The sequence below is a fragment of the Myotis nattereri genome, assembly GCF_964212035.1.
Source record: "Myotis nattereri genome assembly, chromosome: 4".
NCBI classification, from domain to species: domain Eukaryota; kingdom Metazoa; phylum Chordata; class Mammalia; order Chiroptera; family Vespertilionidae; genus Myotis; species Myotis nattereri.
Genome location: NC_138079.1, coordinates 93,653,503 through 93,675,236, shown reverse-complemented (window position 1 = coordinate 93,675,236; position 21,734 = coordinate 93,653,503).

Below are 21,734 nucleotides of genomic sequence, written 5' to 3'. Positions count from 1 at the left end.
AGGGGAGGGGTCCAGGGCCTTCATTCTGAGATGGCTTAAAAAAATGTTTTTAAAAATTCATTTCAGAGAGGGAGAGGGAGAGAGAGATAGAAACATTAATAGTGAGAATCACTGATCAGCTGTCTCCCGCACACCCCCTGCTGAGGATTGAGCCTGAAACTCGGGTATGTGCCCCAGCTGGAATTGAACCCGTGACCCTTCAGTCCTCAGGCCAATGCTCTAGCCACTGAGCCAAACCAGCTAGGGCTTGAGATGGCTTTTATGGAGAAACTCCTCAGACCAGCTCTGGGAGCTCTTGGGTGTTTGTTGTTTTTAAGAATGTTGGGTAATACAGGCAGCCCTGTGCTATTCTCCAATCAGGGCTGTTCTCTCCAACCCTTTTTTCTAAGAGGATTTATATCAGCAGTCTTGCTTCATCAGACTCAGCCTTCGTAGTCCTCCAGTGGGAGCTCATGGTCTTTACATTTAGGTGCTAGCACCCCCTGCTGGCGTGTGCCATCCAAAATGGGATGACAGCCAGTGGCCACAGAAGGAAGCAAAAAAACAAAACCAGGCCATAAGCTTCACAGCTGTCGACTACGGGGGTGTTGCCCATTGTGGGCCAAGCTGTCGTGGGGGTAGCATGTGGGGGTGGCATTGGATTTGGCAACCAGATGGGTTCCAATGGTCCTGCTTTGAGCCCCAGCTCTACTGTGTATTAACTGGGTGACTGACCTCCATCATCTGTAGCAAAGGGAAGATTTGGAGTCACAGAGATGAGGGAGCTTGTCCACATGGCTGTTAACTGGACTGTTAAGTGTTTCTGTCACCAAGCACTTCCTCAACACCTGCTGGGTTCCAGGCTCTGGGGATATGCGGTGAACAAAAGACACATGGCTGCTCCCTGTGAAGCACGGTGTCTCCTCAGCCTTCAAATCCCTCTGACCTCCCACTCTGCCTCATCTCTCTTGCTTGCCACCTGGTCTCTGCTTTTAAGGGCTCATGGCTAGATTGGGCTCATCAGGCTGATCTCCCCAGCTCAAGGCCCTTCATCTATCTAATCACATCTACAAAGTCCCCTTTGCCACATAAGGTGACATATTCATAGGTTCCAGGGATTAGGATGTGGGCATCTTTGGAGGGAAGGGAAGGCATTCTACCTACCCAGCCTGCCCTCTGGCCCCTAAAGATGCAAGTCCATCCAGATGCAAAATACCTCACCCTGACCCACAGCCCCAAAATTCTATCCCATATACAGCAACTCATCATCGAAATCATCTGTATCTGGTAGGGGGGAGGCCCTGGATATAATCCACCTGTGAACCTATGGAACTCAAAAAATAAGTTAACCCATCACCAAAATATAGTGGTGGCAACCCAGAGGGGATGCAGTCTAGTTCTGTCCCTAATCCAAGGGACCGGAGACATGACAAAGATGACGAAGAAGAAACATGGGCCCTAGCACCTGGAAACACCACACTATTACTTTTCCCTTCCTCCTGGGCAAACTGGAAAAGGGAAGGAGTTTCTCAGAGTGGCCCGTTAGCACCTATGTTTGTATCCACTGAGATGAGGAACAAGCAGAGCCAGAGTTCCCATTACATGTTCCGTGCCTGTTTCAGAAAGTAAGTCAGACTCAGGTCTTCCGCCACACAACTGTGCTGCCGCTTACAAGGACTTACGGTTTAATTATATATTTTCTGGGTAGCTTCAGTAATGAACGTCATCGGTCTCTGTGAGATATCACAACTGAGATGTCAAAAAACTGTTTTAGGCTTCCCATCCAGAACAGAATGGAAGTTTAAGTAATAGAGACTCTCCCAGGTACTCCTGAGGCCGTGCATCCTGCACGTGGGCCTCCGCACTGTCAGGTGTGGCTCATTACCAGCCCCACCTTCGATGCCTTTAACCCAGTCTCAACCCTAATCTAAGTATTTAGAAAGCTCTCCGGGTGCATCTTAAAACCTGCCAGGTGTAGCAGCCGTATATCTACAGGTTCCTGGCCCGGACGCAACCGGCCAGGAGTCGGAGCTGCCCTGGAGATGGTTGACTGCTGAGCCCTTTGCCTCCTCTGATGGGGACCCTGGAGTCCAGAGGAGCTGGACCTTGGCCAGAGGAAGGACAAATGAAGGATTGACACAGGGGCCCTGAGGACCACTTGTCCCCAGTCCCCTGAGGAAGAGGAAAAACAGGATGGGAAAAGCTCACACAGAGGAACCGGGCCACACCACCCACTGGCTGTTCTGGCCGCCTCGACCCTCCTTGGTGCTAGGCCGCTGCTAAGGACAACTCAAGGTGCCGCTATCTGGCTTTCTTTTTTTAAAAGTCCATTTAAAGGAAAATATTAAGTGAACAATAGAATGGGTGGTACGTGAACGACCTATGTTTGGGTAGACTTTGCTTTTACTTGATGTTCTAGAACAGCGATTTTCAACCGTTTTCATCTCATGGTACACATAAACTACTAAAATTCTGCAGCACACACACAAACAATTTTTTTGGCCAATCTGACAAAAATGATATGGTATAATTTTGATTGATTTACAAAAAGAAAATAGTAATTATTTACTTTTTGCTCCAAAGTGACTTTAAAAAAAAATCCTCACCCAAGGATATGTTTTTATTGATTTTAGAGAGAGCAGAAGGGAGGGGGGACATCAATGTAAGAGAGAAACATCAGTGTGAGAGAGAAACATCTATTGGTTGCCTCCCCTAAGCACCCTGACTGAGGATTAACCCTGCACACTTTTGGTGTACAGGGATGATGCTCCAACCACCTGCCACACCGGCCAGGGCTTCAAAGTGAGTTTTTTAAAAATCAGCTGCCTATACTTGTAGATAATGATTTCTGGTACCAAGAATTCATAGAAAAAAATCTCTAGGAAAAACTAAGGAAATCTGAAGAGTATGCCCTTTAATAATAATAATAATAACAGTGGTCCATTGATTGTGACAAATACCAATGTGAGATGTTAATGACGGTGGACTGCGTGCCGGGGGTATGGAAACTGCTGTTGTGACAGTTTTTCCATAGACTTAATATTGTTCTGAAAAACGAATTTTATTAATTAAAGAATACACACTGCCCAGCTAAATTTGAATTTCAGATAAATGGATAATTTCTTAGTATAACTAAATCCCCAAAATTGCATGGGACATACTTATACTAAAAATGTATGTTTATCTGAAATTCAAATTTAACTGGGCCTCCTCTATTTTATCCGAATTTGAATTTAAACAGCCACATGCGGCTGGTGTCGGCGGCACAGGTCCAGAGCCGTCTGGCTTGCCCAGAAGTTAGCAGTTAAGAAACAGGTGAGACAGCTGAGGCCCTGAGCGGTTATAGACTTGCTCAGCAGCTTCTAATTGCAAGGCCAGCCCTCTCCCACCGCACTGACCCTGGTTCCTGCAGAGAAGGAGCAGTGCTCTCAGGGGCCTGCAGGAGCCCGAGGTGGCAGCGTGGGGCCTCGTGGAGGCCTCAGGGCCAGCTGAGGATGCAGAGTCTTTGGCAGATGTGACAGCTGGGACTGGCGCGTGAGGCCATTGGTCAGGGACCGTAGCGCCAAGTGACAGATTGGCAGTTTGTCTGACACAGCAGGCCTCGCTGGGCTGAAATCGAGGTGCTGACTGGCTGAGCTTTTTTCAGGAAGCTTCAGGAAGAATCCTTTCCAGTCTCCCTCCAATTATTGGCAGTGTTTGGTTCCTTACCATACAGGTCCTCATTCCCCCGCCGGCTGTAAATCGGGGACTGACTTAATTTACTTAATTCCCAGAGGCCACACTCATTCCTTGCCATGGATCCCCCTTCATCTTCAAGCAGCCACAGTGCCAAATTCTTGTGCTTCCCATCTGATTCCCTCGTCTGTCCTCCAGGTCCCAGGTTAAAGGGCTCATATGAGAAGGTCAGGCCCATCCACCTCAAGGTCAGCTGACTTGGGGCTTTAATTATACAGTGGGGCCTTGACTTATGAGTTTAATTCGTTCCGAGACCGAGCTCGTTAAGGAGCTTGTTAACTCAAATTACTCTATCAACTCAATGCAAAAAATCGGCTGAGAGACAGCTGGTATCTCAAAAAACTCCTTAGTCGGGACACTCATAAGTCAAGGCCCCACTGTATCTCCAAATTCTCCTCATAGACCACTTAGATTAGTATTGGATTGAGAAGGTGCGTATACACCAGGGTGGGAATCTTGGAGGGGGCACCTGAGAGTTGTCCTCCTCAAGGATCTGGCAGATGCAGAGCCTAAGGCAGCCGTGGGCAAACTACGGCCCGCAGGCTGGATCCGGCCCGCTTGAAATGAATAAAACTAAAAAAAAAAAAAAGACCATACCCTTTTATGTAATGCTGTTTACTTTGAATTTATATTAGTTCACACAAACACTCCATCCATGCTTTTGTTCCGGCCCTCCGGTCCAGTTTAAGAACCCATTGTGGCCCTCGAGTCAAAAAGTTTGCCCACCCCTGGCCTAAGGAGTAAAGCAGGTTTTAGAGCAGCCGTGGGCAAACTACGGCCCGCGGGCCGGATCCGGCCAGTTTGAAATGAATAAAACTATTGAAATAAAAGACCGTACCCTTTTATGTAATGATGTTTACTTTGAATTTATATTAGTTCACACAAACACTCCATCCATGCTTTTGTTCCGGCCCTCCGGTCCAGTTTAAGAACCCATTGTGGCCCTCGAGTCAAAAAGTTTGCCCACCCCTGTTCTAGAGACAGACATCATGGGTTCAAATCCCAGCTCCACCACCATTCAAGTTGTGCGCAGTCTGGGGCACCCAGCCTCCCTGGGCCCCTGTTACCTCGTCTGCAAAATGGGAATAAGAATGGCCTTGTTAAGCTCATGTGGACTGTATCTGACAGGTTGATGCTCTTCTCACTTCCCTGCTGCCCGAGCTGCCTAGCTTTGTCTTCACAGGCGTGAGAATGGCGTCTCCCTGCTTTCCCCACATTCTCCGCCTTTCTGGCTCACGATAAGGCTCTTTAAGGAGCATGAGCTCACTGTCTGAGCTCACTGTATTGGGATCTTGGTCTCCCCGCTTTGGCAGGCTGGACCAGACTTGGCTTGGGAAAGAAATGTCGGTGGGAAAAAATTCTTTCAAAAAGATGTATGCATGTAGTAAAATGTCTATCCAATTGCAACATAAACATGATTGCACTCGTTGGTGTGTGTGAATGAGCCTGAAGTAGGGAGTGTTTGGTAGGTCAGTTTTCCATCCACCCCCTCCTTGCACGGCTCGCGGAAGATGAGACCCTTGGTGTTTGCGTTCTGGTGGAGGCATTTTGCCATCAGCATCCTGTTTATTCCATGGTGATGGGCCTTCGGTACCCAATTTGCTTGAAAACCTTGTGAACTTAATGCAGAAAGACAGAGTGAGGAAACTTGGGTAATGTGAAAGCAAGTGGCCAGTTTCCCAAAAGTTCCAACATGGGTGGTTTATAACTAATTGGAAAAACATGTTTCTTCTCAGTTGCCTTAATCCTTTTTGCAGGGCCTGGGCCTCAAGTGTTCCCAGGAGATTTTGGGGGATGTAATCAGCTCCCAGGGTGGTCACCAGAGTGACAAAAGGGGCAAAGAACTCATGCATGCGTCTGAGCTTCCTTGAGGTGTCCCCAGCTCAGTCTGGGCAGCAGGGACTGGTCTGTCACCAGCCTTCCTGGCTCGGGCAGAGGGATAGGTGGGCAAGGACAGGGTGGGGATTCATTCTGGCTTTAAATTTAGCCTTCAGAACTAACAGTCTGCAGGCAGAGTTTGGGACTTAGACAAGAAAAGGAAACAGCCTACATTTAGTTTTCTCTGAGCTGGGGACTTCAGCTCTTTTATTATAATAAGCACAGTGCTGGGGTCCTTTCATCCTTTTACAGAGTTATTTTTAGAAACGCAGAAGTTGACAGCTCTGCTCCCGCTTTCTCTTCCTCGTTGGGGTTCCCTGTAAGAGAATGTTCCCAGGGGCACATGAGCTGTCTGGGCCATGGCCCCACCAGCGTCCTTAACAGGGAAACCTCTGTCAGCAGAGCCGGCTCGGCCCTGGCTGACACCACTGGCTCCTCTGGTCCAGGCGCTGCAGAGGTCAAAGAGACCCCTTGTGTCCACGCCCCAGCTTTGCTGGTGGTCTCAGTCATGCCTCGTCTCTCAGAACAGAGCTGCTGTGGTGTCACAGGTGGGAGAAGAACTCGCTCCCCTCCCCACGGCGGCTTCAGGGTGAAAGAGCCCCTCCCCTGCCCTCCAGGAGGGAACATGGACCTAGAGGTGGTGCTGCTATTAGAGTTTTAAGTGTTTGCGGTTTCCTCTCTGTGTCTCCACTTCCTTCTTGAAACCCCAAAGGAGGCTTCTTAGGAAAGGAAGGGCCTTTCAGATCCCAGAGCACAGCTGGGAATGGCTGTTCTCAGCTAGTCCGGCTGGCCAGAGTCCAGGGTGACGGGGCTGGGTGTGGGTCAGACCCACCAGGGCCACTGAGGCTCCCTGGCTGGCCAGTCCCTTGTTTTATGGAAACTGACCTCCCCAGTCACCTGAGAACCTGTGTTGAGTGACTCTAAAGCAGGACTAGCTATATAATTTGTGGGGCCTTGTATTGGATGAAAATGCAGGACACCTCATTCAAAAATTATGATGATTCATGATGGTGACAGCAGAGCATCAGGCACATGAGGGGGCTCTTCTGAGTGCAGGGCCCTGACTGCACGGTTTGCAGGCCCATGAAGCCTGGTCCAGAGAGTTCGGGGCCGCAGCTGGTCAGTGGCACGCAGACAAATTTGGTCACCCTGTACTTTGGATGAGTTGACTCACATCTTTTCTAAACTGTTGACTGACTAAGGCTAGTAAAATGTGCAGGGCCTGCTGTGGTCTCGGAGGCTGAGAAGCTGGCTGAGTGTGATGGGCAGTGACAAAGGGGGGGCAGGGCTCCAGGCAGCATCTTCCCTCTAGAACAGGAGGTCCCTGCGCATGCTACCTGACTTGGTCACCTGTCCCAGGGTTCAATATAAAACCCCAAAGACCGACATTCCTGCAAGTGCTTCACCATGGCCAACCTTTGTGAGAACCTAAGCTTTTCTTTCTTAAGTGAGATTTCAAAATGAACTTTCATTGGCTGGGAAAGGACAGTCCTATTATTGGAGAGCAATTGTATTTGAAAAGAATGGGTCAGAGGTTGCTAAGAAAACCATTGTTTGCAAAGTTTGGCTTACACAAAGTTTGTGGAAAAGACCCCCACAAAAGGCAGGTGTCATTTTGCCCTGGGTGGTGTGGCTCAGTTGGTTAGAGCATCATCCTGTGTACCAAAAGGGTTTGATTACCAATCAGGGTACATACCCAGGTTGTGGGTTTGATCCCTGGGAGGCAGCCAATTGATGTTTCTCTCTTATATTGATGTTTCTCCCAACCTCTCCCCCTCTCCCACTTTCTCTCCCTCTCTCATCCATGAAAATTATATCCTCAGTAAGGAACACACACACACACACACACACACACACACACACAACCAAGTGCCATTTTGTCCTTTCTCCCAGATGATAAACAGGCAGGGAAGCCTGTGACTGGGTAAAGTGAGTCATGGAGTGTGGGAGGCTCAGATCCATGTAGGACTCCTCTTTACCTGGGAGCTCCTTTCTAATTTACCTGCCAAGCTCCAAATTAAAGGGCAAGTCTGATTGGTGGCAGCAGACAAAAGATTGTCTGGGTGGGTGGATGGGGGACTAAAGAAGTCTGCAAAAACCGAAAGAGATTTCTTTTTTTTTCTTTTGGAAAATCTTGTTTTATTACGAAACCAAAATATCATTTGCAATGCTTTCCTTTTTTTTTTTTTTTTTTTTTACTAGTCTCTTCTAAAGAATGGAAATATACCATAAAATTCACTTACCATAAAATTTACCCCTTTAATGCTGTATAATTAAGTGGCTTTTAGTAGTCACAAGGTTGTGAAACCATCACCACTATCTAATCCCAGAATATTTTCATCATGCCCCAAAAAGAAATGCCATACCCATTAGCTGTTGAGACAGCCTAGTAAGCCAGGACAAGTGGAATAGGGAAATTGAGACAGATAGTTAAAAGGCCAAGCATCTTCTCTAACCAAGGACACTTAAGAGTAAATAATTTACACTTCTCCCCAACCAGAGGGTAAATAGCTTAAATCACCCTACTCAGGGAGACAGATAACAAACATCCAATTAGTGCCAACCACACCCAAGAGTAGATGAAGTTAAGGGAATGGACCTCATTTTGGTGCATCAGCATAAAGCAGATGAAGATTCTATTGAGATCCTCTGCTGAACTCCCAGCCTTAATTTAGTTATTAATTTATTTACTTACTTAATTAGAGAGAGTAGAAGGGAGGGAGAGAGCCAGAGAGAGAAACATCCATATGAGAGAGACACATCAATTGGTTGCCTCCCACTTGGGCCACAACTGGGCCGGGAGATGGAGCCTGCAATCAAAGTATATGCCCTTGACCGGAATTGAACCTGAGACCCTTCAGTCCACAGGCCAATGCTCTATCCACTGAGCCAAACCAGCTAGGTCAGCTCCAGCCCTTAAAACCTTCAAGAGGCCTGGCCAGTGTGGCTCAGTGGTTGAACATCGACCTAAGAACCAGGGCACATGCCTGGGTTGCGGGCTCAATCCCCAGTAGGCAGCATGCAGGAGGCAGTTGATCAATGATTCTCCCTCATCATTGATGTCTCTCTCCCTCTCCCTTCCTCTCTGAAATCAATAAAAATCTATTTAAAAAAATAAAAATAAAACCTTCAAGAGGAAGGACCCAGGGCTTGCTTTCCTCTCAGGAGCACGCTTGAGCCTTTCTCTTCCGCCTTTCCCCTCCTCCCGACCCAAATGCATTAGCTTGGCCTTTCTCTCCTAAGCTCCAAGGGCCCTTCTTCTGCCTTTGTAACTTGTTTCCTGAGCCTTCCAGCCTAGCTTGGCTCACTTCCACTACTTCCGTAACCTGCGTTTCTGCCTCTGAATTCTTGGCCAAACTCAGTTGAACCGAGCTCCAACTTTACCTGTAACGACTGGTGCTATTTCCCTGCCAACATCACAGGTAACACTGTCATCCCTCACAATCCTCCATCCTCCTCATGTCCTGGCAATCACTGGTCAACTCCCTGTTCCCGTGGACTCACCAATTCTGGACATTTCACATATGGAATCATACAACATGTGACCTTTTGGTCTGGTCCCTTTCACTTAGCGAATTGTGTGGTTTTTTGTTTGTTTGTTTGTTTGTTTAATTATATTTTTACCACCAGTCAATGGGCATTTAGTTGTTTCTACTTTTTGGCAAAAGGGATCCCTAATACCTATTGAAACTGTAGGAGTCCCAGAGCTGGGCCTGGGTCCTAGGAAACGTTTAACTGGAAGTTGGGAAACGATAGTACAGTATTTGTCATGAAAAATAAAAGGCTTTTTCTCCGTTTTTAATTGTGGCATTCAAAAGTACTGAAGGATAGCAGAATATGCCACCCCCAAATATGTTTCTTAGGCATAAGGATTATTTTGAGCTGATCATTTTGAAAAATGGTAGAAACTCTGAAAAGCAGAGAAGGTAACCTTTTGAGAGGGAAATTTGCTTATAAAGGAAACCTCTATTTGAAAGGGTGAATCCCTCTCTGTACCTGGGAAGAGAAGGATGACTAAATTTCAAGAGAATCTTATCAATGAACAAGGCATAACTAATAGATCTGCATAACGAACTTACCCCCTTGCTTATCACGCTTTTGCTGGTAACCTCCCCATTACTGGCTTCCAACACCTTTCTTTTGTCTTTAGCTGACGATGGTATGTAAGCTGGTGGCTCAAGTCACCGTGGGAGTTGACTCATTTCTCCTGGACATCACCTGTATTTACAGGAGGCATGCATGTTAATAAACTTCTGTTCATTTTTCTCTTGTTTATCTATCTTTTATTACAGTGGTCTCAGCCAACAACACAGAAGGGTAGAGGGAAAGTTATTTTTCTTTCACTGTAGTTTCTGGATGACTCAGATGGAACCCACTGGGATATCCTGTTTGCTCTGGAACCTGCAATAGGATCCCTGGGAAAACTGGCAGAAGCCAGTGGAGGGTAAAAATTCTTAACCAAAGTTAGCAATCCTGGAACTCTGTCTGTATGCCCAATTGAGAGGAAGGTAAAAAATTTCTCATCCTTTCCTTTCCAAATTCAGATTAGTATGAGAAAAACAACTGAAAAAGTAAGATCGTTGGATTGTTTCTCATCCCTTTCTGCAGATATGGGCTTCCATGTAGAATCATTCCTCTGAGGTGTGAACAATTTCTTTTAGTATCTCTTGCACCAAGCATCTGGTGGTGACAAATCCTCTCATTTCTGCCTGAAATTTTCTTTATTTCGTGCTCATTTTTGAAGAATGTTTTTTGTTGGATATGGAATACTAGGTTGACAGTGTTTTTCCCCAGTGATTTCTGGGGTTCCTTCTGTGTGGCTCCTTCCTCTCCTGTGCCTTGCCCTGAGAGTCCCAGGTACAATAGCATTCTTGAATTTCAGCTCTTTCCTCCATTCAACAAGACTGCTTCTCTCTACTTGGACTTCATATCCCCACTCAGCAGTTTGAAAAGTGCTCCTTCCAAAGAAAGCCATAGTCCCTACACCAGTGATGGCGAACCTTTTGAGCTCGGCGTGTCAGCATTTTGAAAAACCCTAACTTAACTCTGGTGCCGTGTCACATATAGAAATTTTTTGATATTTGCAACCATAGTAAAACAAAGATTTATATAATTTTTTTTGATTTTTTTTTTATTAGTTAAGGTATTACAAATGTGTCCTCATCCCCCCATTAACCCCCAACCTCCCCTCCCCCCCATGATTTATATTTTTGATATTTATTTTATATATTTAAATGCCATTTAACAAAGAAAAATCAACCAAAAAAATGAGTTCGAGTGTCACCTCTGACACACGTGTCATAGGTTCGCCATCACTGCCCTGTGCTGTACTTTACATGCCTGTGACTGTTTTTATAACTGCCAATTTGTACATTTTTATACCTTCCCCCTTTTCACCCATCCTTCCAACCCCCTCCCATCTGGCAACCATCAAAATGTTCTCTGTTTCTGTGAGTTTGTGTCTGTTTTGTTCATTTATTTTGTTTTTTAGATTCCACATATAAATGAAATCATATGGTATTTGTCTTTCTTCATCTGACTTATTTTACTTAGCATAATACCCACTAGGTCCACCCATGTTACCCCAAATGGCAAGATTTCATTCTTTTTATATAGCTGAGTAATATTCCATTGTGTATATGCACCATATCTCCTTTATCCATTTGTCTATTGACAGACACTTAGTTGCTTCCATATCTTGGCTATCCTATCTAATAAAGAGGGAAATTCACAAAGATGGCGGTGCCCACAGCCAATAAGGAGGGAATATGCTAATTAACTGCCCCGCCCTCAAATATGGCAGTGCCCACAGTCACAAGATGGTGGTGCCCAGTCCCCACAGCCCCCCAGCCGCCCAGGGCCAGCCTGAGGCTCAGGTAACCAGGGCCAGCTGAGGCTTGCACTGCTGGCAGTGGCAGCAGCAGAGGTGTGATGGGGGCATTGTGTTCCCCTAATCGTCAGGTCGCCTTCCACCCCGAGGGCTCCTGGACTGTGAGAGGGGCCAGGCCAGGCTGAGGGACCTCCTCCAGTGCATGAATTTTCATGTGCCGGGCCTCTAGTTGTTAATGTTGCACTGAACATGGGGGTACATATGTATTTTCGAGTTAGTTTTTAGGATTTCTTTGGATAAATACCCAGAAGTGGAATTGCTGGGTCACATGGTAGTTCTATTTTTAATTTTTGAGGACCCTCCATACTGCACCAATATGTAATTCCATCAACAGTACGTGAGGGTTCTCGTCTCTCCACATACTAACACTTGCTTGTAGATTTATTGATGATAACCATTCTGAGAGGTATGACGTGATATCTCATTGTGGTTTTAATTTGCGTTTCTCTGATGATTAGTAACTTTAAGAATCTTTTCATATGTCTGTTGGCCATATGTGTATATATATCCTCTTTGGAAAAATGTCTGTTCAAGTCATCTGCCCATTTTTTAAAATCAGATTGTTGGTTTTTTTTATGTTAAGTTGTATGAGTTCCTTATATATTTTGGATATTAACTCACTTTCAGATATATCATTGGTGAATATACTTTCCCATTCAATAGGTTGTCTTTTCATTTTGTTGACATTTTCCTTTGCTGTGCAGAAACTCTTTAGTTTGATGTAGTCCCTTTTTTGTTGTTGTTTTGTTTCCCTTTGTCATGTATTAATTGACTATAAACATGTGGGTTTATTTCTGGGTTCTGTATTCTGTTCTACTGATCTATGTGTCTGTTTTAATGCCAGTACCGTGCTGTTTTGATTACTGTATCCTTGTAGTATAGTTTGATACCTGATAGTGTGAAACATCCAACTTTGTTCTTCTATCTCAGGATTGTTTTGGCAGAAAAAAAAACAAAAGCTTGCCTTGGCTATTCAGGTTGTTGTTGTGGTTCCACATAAATTTTAGGATTATTTATTCTAGTTCTCTGAAAAATGTCATTTGTATTTTGATAGAGATTGCATTGAATGTGTAGGTTGGTTTTGTAGTATGGACATTTTAACATAGTTAATTCTTCCTATTCATGAGCACAGTATATCCTTCCATTTATTTATATCTTGTTCAATTTCTCTCTTCAGTGACTTATAGTTTTCTTTTCATCCTTGGTTAAATTTATTCCTAATTTTATTATTTTTTATGTAATTATAAATGGGATTATTTTCTTAATTTCTCTTTCTGAGTTCATTATTGGTATATACAAATGCAACCAATTTTTGAATATTAATTTTGTATTGTGCTACTTTACTGAATTCATTTATCCTAACAGTTTTTGTGGATTCTTTAGGATTCTCTATGTATATATATCATGTCATCTGTAAATAATGATAGTTTTACTTCTTTCCAATTTGGATGCTTTTTATTTCTATTTCTTGTCTGATTGCCATGGCTAGGACTTCCCATACGATGCTGAATAAAAGTGGTGAAAGTGGACAGTCTTGTTTTGTTCCTGATCTTAAGAAAAAGGTTTCAACTTTCCACTGTTGAATATGCTGCTACCTGTTGGTTTGTCATGTCTGGCCTTTATTATGCTAAGGTATATTCCCTTTATCCCTACTTAGCCAAGTTTTTGTTTGTTTGTTTTTGTTCATCCTCATCTGAGCATATTTTTCTATTGATTTTTAGGGAGAGTGGAAGAGAGAGGGAAAGACAGAGAGAAACATCGATGTGAGAGAAACTTATCAATTGGTTGCCTCCTGCATGAGCTTCGACCAGGGCCAGGGCCCAAGGAGCCTGCAAACAAGGTACATGCCCTTGACCGGAATTGAACCTGAGACCCTTTGGTTCACAGGCCAATGCTCTATCCACTGAGCCAAACCAGCTAGGGCTTTAGCCAAGTTTTTAAAATCATAAATGGATGATGGATTTTGTCAAATGCTTTTCTGCATCTATTAATATGATCATGTAATTTAAAAAATTTTATTGATTGATTTTATATATACAGAGAAACATCAATTTATTGTTCCACTTAATTATGCATTCATTGATTGATTCTTTTTTGTTGTTGTTGTTAATCCTCACGCTTGGGTATTTTTCCCATAGATTTGTAAATATATATTTATTGAGTTCAGAGAGGAAAAGAGAGATAGAAACATCAATGATGGGAATCATCGATCAGCCGCCTCCCACACACCCCCTACTGGGGATTGAGCCCGCCACCCCAGCATGTGTCCTGACCAGGAATCGACCCTCAACCATTGAGCTACACTGGCTGAGCTCCATTGATTTTTTTTTAGAGGGAGTGGAAGGGTTAGAGGAGGAGAGAAACATCGATGTGAGAGAGACACATTGAGAAACACATCAATGGTTGCCTCACACATGCACCCCAACTGGGGCAGGGATCCACCTGCAACCCAGGTAGGTACACTTGAGCAGGACTCGAACCTGTGACCCTTCCATGCTCAGGCCAGTGCTCTAAGCATTGAGCATACCAGCCAGGGATGATCATGTGATTTTTATCTTTAATTTTGCTTATGTGGTATGTCATGTTAATTGATTTGCAGATATTGAACCAATCTTCCATCCTGGGAGTAAATCCCACTTGATCATGGTATATGATTTTTTTAATGTATTGCTGAATTCAGTTTGCTAATATTTTGTTGAGGATTTTTGCATGTGTGTTCATCGGGGATATTGGCTTATTTTCTTTTATTATAGTCTGGTTTTGATATCATAAAATGAGTTTGGGAGCCTTCCCTCCTGTTCAATTTTTTGGAATAGTTTGAGAAGTACAAATATTAATTCCTCTTTGAATGTCTAGTAAAATTCACTCCTAAGCCATTTGGTCCAGATCTTTTGTTTGTTGGGAGTTTTTTTTTTTTATTACTGATTCAATTTCATTAGCAGTTATCAGTCTGTTCAGATTTTGTTTCTTCTTCTTCTTCTTCTTCCTCTTCTTCTTCCTCTTCTTCTTCCTCTTCTTCTTCCTCTTCTTCTTCCTCTTCTTCTTCCTCTTCTTCTTCCTCTTCTTCTTCCTCTTCCTCACCCTAGGATATTTTTCCATTGACTTTTAGGGAGAGTGGAAGAGAGAAGGAGAGAGAAACATCAATGTGAGAGAAACACATTGATTGGTTGCCTACTGCATGATCTCTGACCAGGGCCTGGGCCGGGTAGGAGCCTGCAACCAAGGTATGTGCCCTTGACCGAAACTGAACCCGAGATCCTTTGGTCTGCAGGCTGACACTCTATCCACTGATCCAAGCTGGGTAGGGCTGATTTTGTTTCTTCTTGATTCAGCCTTGGAAGATTGGATGCTTCTAGGAATTTATACATTTCTTCCAGGTAGTTCAATTTGTTGGCATATAGTTGTCACTTCTCTTTCATTTCTGATCTTATTTGGGCTTTTTTTTGTGTGTGATGAGTCTGGCTAAGGTTATCAATATTTACTTTTTCAAAGAATCAGCTCTTGGGTTCATTGATCTTTTCTATTTTTTTTTTAAAGATTCTATAGCATTTATTTTCACTCTGATTTTTATTATTTCTTCCACTCATTTATGCTTTGTTTGTTCTTCTTTCTCTAGTTCTGTAAGGGTAAGTTAGATTGTATATATTACTATAAAATTTCCTTTTAAAAATGTTTTTATTGATTTCAGAGAGAGGAGGAGACAGGGAGACAGAGAGAGAGAGGGAGAGAGGGAGAGAAAAAAACATCAATGATGAGAATCATTGATTGCCTGCTTCCTGCTTGATATGAAGCCCGCAACCTGGGCATGTGCCCTTATCAGGAATCAAACTGTGACCTCCTGGTTCATAGGTTGACCTTCAACCACTGAGCCACACTGGGCTAAAATTTCCTTTTAGAACTGCTTTGGCTGTGTCCCATAGATTTTTTTTAAAAAAGAAAGATTATATTTTAATACACAACTTCTTTACAACCGAAAAAAATAAAACACCACAATAAAATAACAACAAAAAAATATGGTATTTTATTTGCAATGCATAACAAATAATTAACATCTTTAGTCATAAATGTGCTCTTAGAACAGAGACACTAATAATCCAAGGGAACTGGGAAAAAGAAAATGAAATAGTACAAATGACAATTAAGGATTAAGAATATATGATAATTGGTCTGAACAATGACAGGAGATTAATTTCTCTGTAATGTCACACAGTCAATGTCCCATAGACTTCTAAAAATCTTTATTGTTGAAAGTATTACATGTGTCCTCTTTCCCCCCATTGGCCCTGTCAGCCTGCCAATGTCCCATAGGCTTTTATTTTCATTTGTCTCAGGGTACTTTTGATTTCTTCCTTGATCTTATTGTTAACCCATTCATTGTTTAATAGCACGTTACTTAGCCTCCATGTATTTACGTGTTTTTCAGTTTCCTTCTTATACTTGATTCCTAATTTCATTTCATTGTGATCAGAGAAGATACTTGATATGATTTCAATCTTCTTAGATTTATTGAGACTTGTTTTGTGTCCTAACATGTGGTTTATCTGGAAAAGATTCAAGTGCAATTGAGAAAAATGTGTGTTTTGCTGCTTTTGGATGAAATGTCCTAAAAATATCAATGAAGCCCATCTGTCTAATGTGTCATTTAAGGCCGCAATTTCTTTGTTGATTTTCAGTGTGGATGTTCTATCCATTGATGTCAGTGGGTGTTAAAGCTCCCTACTAGTACTGTATGACTGTTGATACAGTGGGGCCTTGACTTACGAGTGTCCCGAGATATCAGCTGTCTCTCGGCCGATTTTTTGCATTGAGTTGATAGAGTAATTTGAGTTAACGAGCTCCTTAATGAGCTCCTTAAGGAGCTCGGTCTTGGAACGAATTAAACTCGTAAGTCAAGGCCCCACTGTATCTCTCTTTATGTCTGTCAATATTAGCTTTATATACTTTGCTCCTACTTTGGGGACATAGATGTTTACAAGAGTTATATTCACGTGTTAGATTGATCCCATTATCATCGTGGAATGCGCTTTTCTCTCTTAGTACAGCCCTTGGTTTTTTATCTTGTGGTATGTGTGTTTTTAATGTTTTTATTGATTTTTAGAGAGAGGAAGGGAAAGGGATAGAGAGATAGAAACATCGATGAGAGAGAAACATCATTGATTGGCTGCCTCCAGAACACCCCTACTGGGGATCGAGCCCTTAACCCAGGCATGTGCCCTGACTGGGAATCAAACGGGTGATCTCTTGATTTATGGGTTGATGCTCAACCACTGAGCCACACCAGCCAGGCATACAGCCCTTATTTTAAAGTCTGTTTTGTCTGATATAAGTAATGCTACCCCAGGTTTTTTTTCTTCATTTCCATTTGCATGAAATATCTTTTTTCATCTATTTTCTTTGTCTGTGTGTATCTTTCTATCTGAAGTGGGTCTCTCAGAGGGAACACATGTTCAGGTCTTGTTTTCATATCCGTTCAACCACCCTAAGTCTTTTGATTAGAGCATTTTTTTTCGATTTACATTTAATGTAATTATTGATAGGTACGTAATTATTGCCATTTTATTCATCATTTTCTGATTGTTTTTGTACTTCTTCTCTGTTCCTTTTTGTTCTCTTGCTCTTTTGTGTGTTGGTGACTTTCTACAGTGTTGTATTTGGATTCCTTTATCTTTATTTCCTGTATATCTTTATAGATTTTGATTTGTGGTTATCTTGTTCTTCATATATACCAAGCTGTATTTATAGCAGTCTATTTTAAGTTGATAGGTAAGTCTGAACACATTCTAAAATCACTATAATTTTTACTCATCTCCTTCACTGATACATTTCTGTCATTATTTTTTACTTCTTTTATGTGAGTGTGTATTTGTGTGTATCCCTTAGTTTATTGTTGCAATTACAGCTTTATTGTTGGTTGATCCACTGCTTTTACTAAGTGCTTGCCTTTGTCAGTGAGAATTTTTTCTTTCTTATATTTTCTTATTTAATTTTGGATTTTTTTCTACTGAAAGAAATTCCTATAATTTCCTTTTTTTTTAACCTTTCTTTTAATACTGGGGGTTAGTCGTAATGAACTCTTAGCTTTTTCTTGTCTGGGAAATGATCTCTCCTTCCATTCTAAATGATAGCCTTGCCAGGTAGAGCAATTTTGATTGTAGGTCATTGCCTTTCATCACTTTGAATATTTCATGCCAATCCCTTCTGGCCTACAAAGTTTCTGTTGAAAAATCGCTGGCAGTTTTATGAGTGCTCCCTTGTATGTAACTAATTGCTCTCCTCTTGCTACTCTCGTTTCTCTTTTTGGTTCCCTCTCTCCCTTTCTCCTTCTGGAGCAGTGGTTCTCAACCTTCTGGCCCTTTAAATACAGTTCCTCATGTTGTGACCCAACCATAAAATTATTTTCGTTGCTACTTCCTAACTGTAATGTTGTTACTGTTAGGAATCGTAATGTAAATATCTGATATGCAGGATGGTCTTAGGCGACCCCTGTGAAAGGGTCATTCGACCGCCAAAGGGGTCGCGACCCACAGGTTGAGAACCGCTGCTCTGGAGCATGCCTGCCCCTTTATCCCTCTTTCCTTTGCTTTCTCATTCTCTCTCTCCCTCTCCTAAGCTCTAAGGGCCCTTCTTTTGCCCCTGTAACTTGTTTCCTAAGCCCATGCAGCCCAGCTAGCTCACTTTTTCTACGTCTGTGACTTTCTAAATAAACTTTTGCTTGTATTTGAAAAAAAAAGAAAAGATTTTCTCTTCGTCTTTAACCTTTGGTTTTATAATTATGATGTGTCTTGGTATGGGCCTCCTTGGGTTCAGCTGGTTTGGAACTCTCTGTACTTCCTGGACTTGTATGTTTTCTTTGCCAGGTTATGAAGTTAGGGAAGTTTTGGGTCATTATTTCTTTTTATCTCTTTTTTGTTAAGCCTCACTCGAGGATATTTTTTCCATTGATTTTCAGAGAGAGTGGAAGGGAGGAAGGGAGAGTGGAGGGAGGGAGGGAGGGAGGGAGAGAGAGAGAGAGAGAGAGAGAGAGAGAGAGAGAGAGGCAGGCACATCAATTGGTTGCCTTCGATACGCGCCCCAGCCAGGGCTGGGGATCAAATCAACCCAGGTCCATGCCCTTGACAGGGAATCAAACCTGTGACGCTTTGGTTCTATCCACTGAGCCACACTGGCCAAGGCTCTTTTTTTTTTTTTTTTTTAATCCTCACCCAAGGATATGTTTTTATTGATTTTATTTTTTTTTATTTTTATTTTTTTAATTAAATCTTTATTGTTCAGATTATTACATTTGTTCCTCTTTTTCCCCCCCCATAACTCCCCTCCTCCCAGTTCCCGCCCCACCCTCCGCCCTCACTCCCCACCCACTGTCCTCATCCATAGGTGCACGATTTTTGTCCAGTCTCTTCCCGCATCTCCCACACCCCTTTCCCCTCCAAGAATAGTCAGTCCATTCCCTTTCTATGTCCCTGTTCTATTATGATCACCAGATTATTTGTTCACTTGATTCTTAGATTCACTTGTTGATAGATGCATGTTTGTTGTTCATAATTTGTATCTTTACCTTTTTCTTCTTCTTCCTCTTCTTAAAGGATACCTTTCAGCATTTCTATAATACTGGTTTGGTGGTGATGAACTCCTTTAGCTTTTCCTTATCTGTGAAGCTCTTTATCTGACCTTCAGTTCTGAATGATAGCTTTGCTGGATAAAGTAATCTTGGTTGTAGGTTCTTGGTATTCATCACTTTGAATATTTCTTGCCATTCCCTTCTGGCCTGCAAAGTTTCTGTTGAGAAATCAGCTGACAGTCGTATGGGTATTCCCTTGTAGGTAACTGAGTTTCTTTCTCTTGCTGCTTTGAAGATTCTCTCTTTGTCTTTTGCTCTTGGCATTTTAATTATGATGTGTCTTGGTGTGGTCCTCTTTGGATTCCTTTTGTTTGGGGTTCTCTGTGCTTCCTGGACTTGTACGTCTATTTCTTTCACCAGGTGGGGGAAGTTTTCTGTCATTATTTCTTCAAATAGGTTTTCAATATCTTGGTCTCTCTCATCTTCTGGCACCCCTATAATTCTGATGTTGGTACGCTTGAAGCTGTCCCAGAGGTTCCTTACACTATTTTCGTATTCTTTTTTCATTTTGCTTTTCCAGTTGGGTGTTTTTTGCTTCTTCGCATTTCGAATCTTTGACTTGATTCTTGCGCTCCTCTGGTCCGCTGTTGGGTGTCTGTACAATATTCTTTATTTCAGTCAGTGTATGCTTAATTTCTAGTTGGTTCTTTATCACAACATCGAGGGTTTCATTAGATTTCTTGAGGATCTCACTACATTTATCGGCAGTTTCTAGAAAATTATTGAAAGACCTTAAAATTGCGGTTTTTAGCTCTACATCCTCCATTTCTGTCATGTTTCTTTGTCTCCGCATTTTTTATGCTTTCTTGGTGCACCCCCTTGTGGTCTTTGTGCGCAGTCTTGTTGTAGTTAAGCCTTGATTGTTGTTGGCAATACTGGGGGTGATTTGACCTCCAGGCTAACTGGCTATGAGAGTCAGCTGTGTCTGCAGTGGGAGAGCTTCTGTGCTGGATCTCTAGGGCAGTGCTAATCTAGCCTATTGATTTTTAAAAGAAATATTTTTTTTATTGATTTCAGAGAGGAAAGGGGGGGGGGGAGAGAGAGAGAGAGAGAGAGAGAGAGAGGGAGAGGAGAGGGAGAGAGAAACATCAACGATGAGAGAGAATCATTGATCAGCTGCCCCCTGCATGCCCCACCCACACTGGGGATCGAGCCACAAACCAGGCATGTGCCCTAACCAGGAATTGAACTGTGACCTCCTGGCTCATAGGTCAACACTCAACCACTGAGCCATGCCAACAGGGCTGTTTTATTGATTTTTGATGGAGGGAGGGAGGGAGGGAAGGACATTGGTATGCTTGACATTGTCCCAGAGGTACCCCTTAAACTATCCTCATTTTTAAAATCCTTTTTTCTTATTGCTATTCTGATTGGATGTTTTCTGCTACCCTGTCGCCAAACTTTTGGACCTCATCGACCACCAGTGGTCCACAGACCACTGGTTGGCAACCGCTGTTCTAGATCACTCTTTCATCCTCAGCTTCATTTAATCTGATGTTGATTCTTTCTCATGTAGTCTTCATTTCAGTTATTATATTCTTCATTTCTGACTGGTTCTTTTTTATGTTTTATAGCTCCCATTTTATGTTTCCTATCTTTTTGTTAATGTTCCCACTGAGTTCATCTATTCTTCCCCTAAGTTTATTGAGCATCCTTATAACCAGTGTTTTGATCTCTGAATCTGATAGATTGCTTGTCTCCATTACTTTTAGTTTTGTTATTTTTTTCTTGGAGATTTTTCCTGTTCTTTCATTGTAACATGTTTCATTGTCTCCTCATTTTGGCTGACTTCTTCTGTTTCTAGTATGTATTCGGTAGGTAGGTAGATCTGTTGTTGGCAGAATGGCTTTTCTTTAGATCCTTAGTTATAGGAATTCTGTTCAGCTAGTCTTCAGGTGGTCCTCAGTGATGGTTGTTCTGTAATTTAGTTGTAATTTTGATGTGGTTGTTGGAGGAGGTGGACATAGCATTTACCTAGTCCACCATCTTGATGGGAAGAGGGAATTGAACTCTTGTTTATAGTAATTAGCTTGTGGTAAAACTGTTTTGTTATACATTATGTTACTTGCTTGCAGAACTTATCAGAGGACATTAAGTAAGGGCTTACTGTATACATTTCAGTGATGTTCAGTGAATTTACTGTCAATTGTGTGTGTGCTGCCATCACTACAGTCCAATTTTTGAAAATTTCCATCACCCAAGTAGATCCCCTGTGCCATTTGCAGTCACCCCGGTTTCTATCCCTGCCCCAGTGACTGCTAGCTTATTTTCTATCGAATTTCTTTTTCTGGACATTTCATATAAATGGAGTCATACAATGTGTGGCCTTGTGCACTTGGCTTTTAAAGTTAGCATAATGTTTTTGAGATTATCTCTGTACTTTATTAGTATTTTCTTTTTGTTGCTGAGTGGCATTCCATAGTATGGACACACCACAATTTGTTTATTCACTTAATAATTAATAGTCATTTGTGCACAAGTCTTTGAGCATATGTTTTGTTTACCTGTCTCTTGGGTAGGTACCTAGGAGTGGAATTTCTGAGCTGTGGTAAATTTATGTGGAAGTTTTTAAGAAGTCGCCGAACTATTTTTCCAGAGTGGCCACACCATCTTACATTCCGAATCACCAGCATT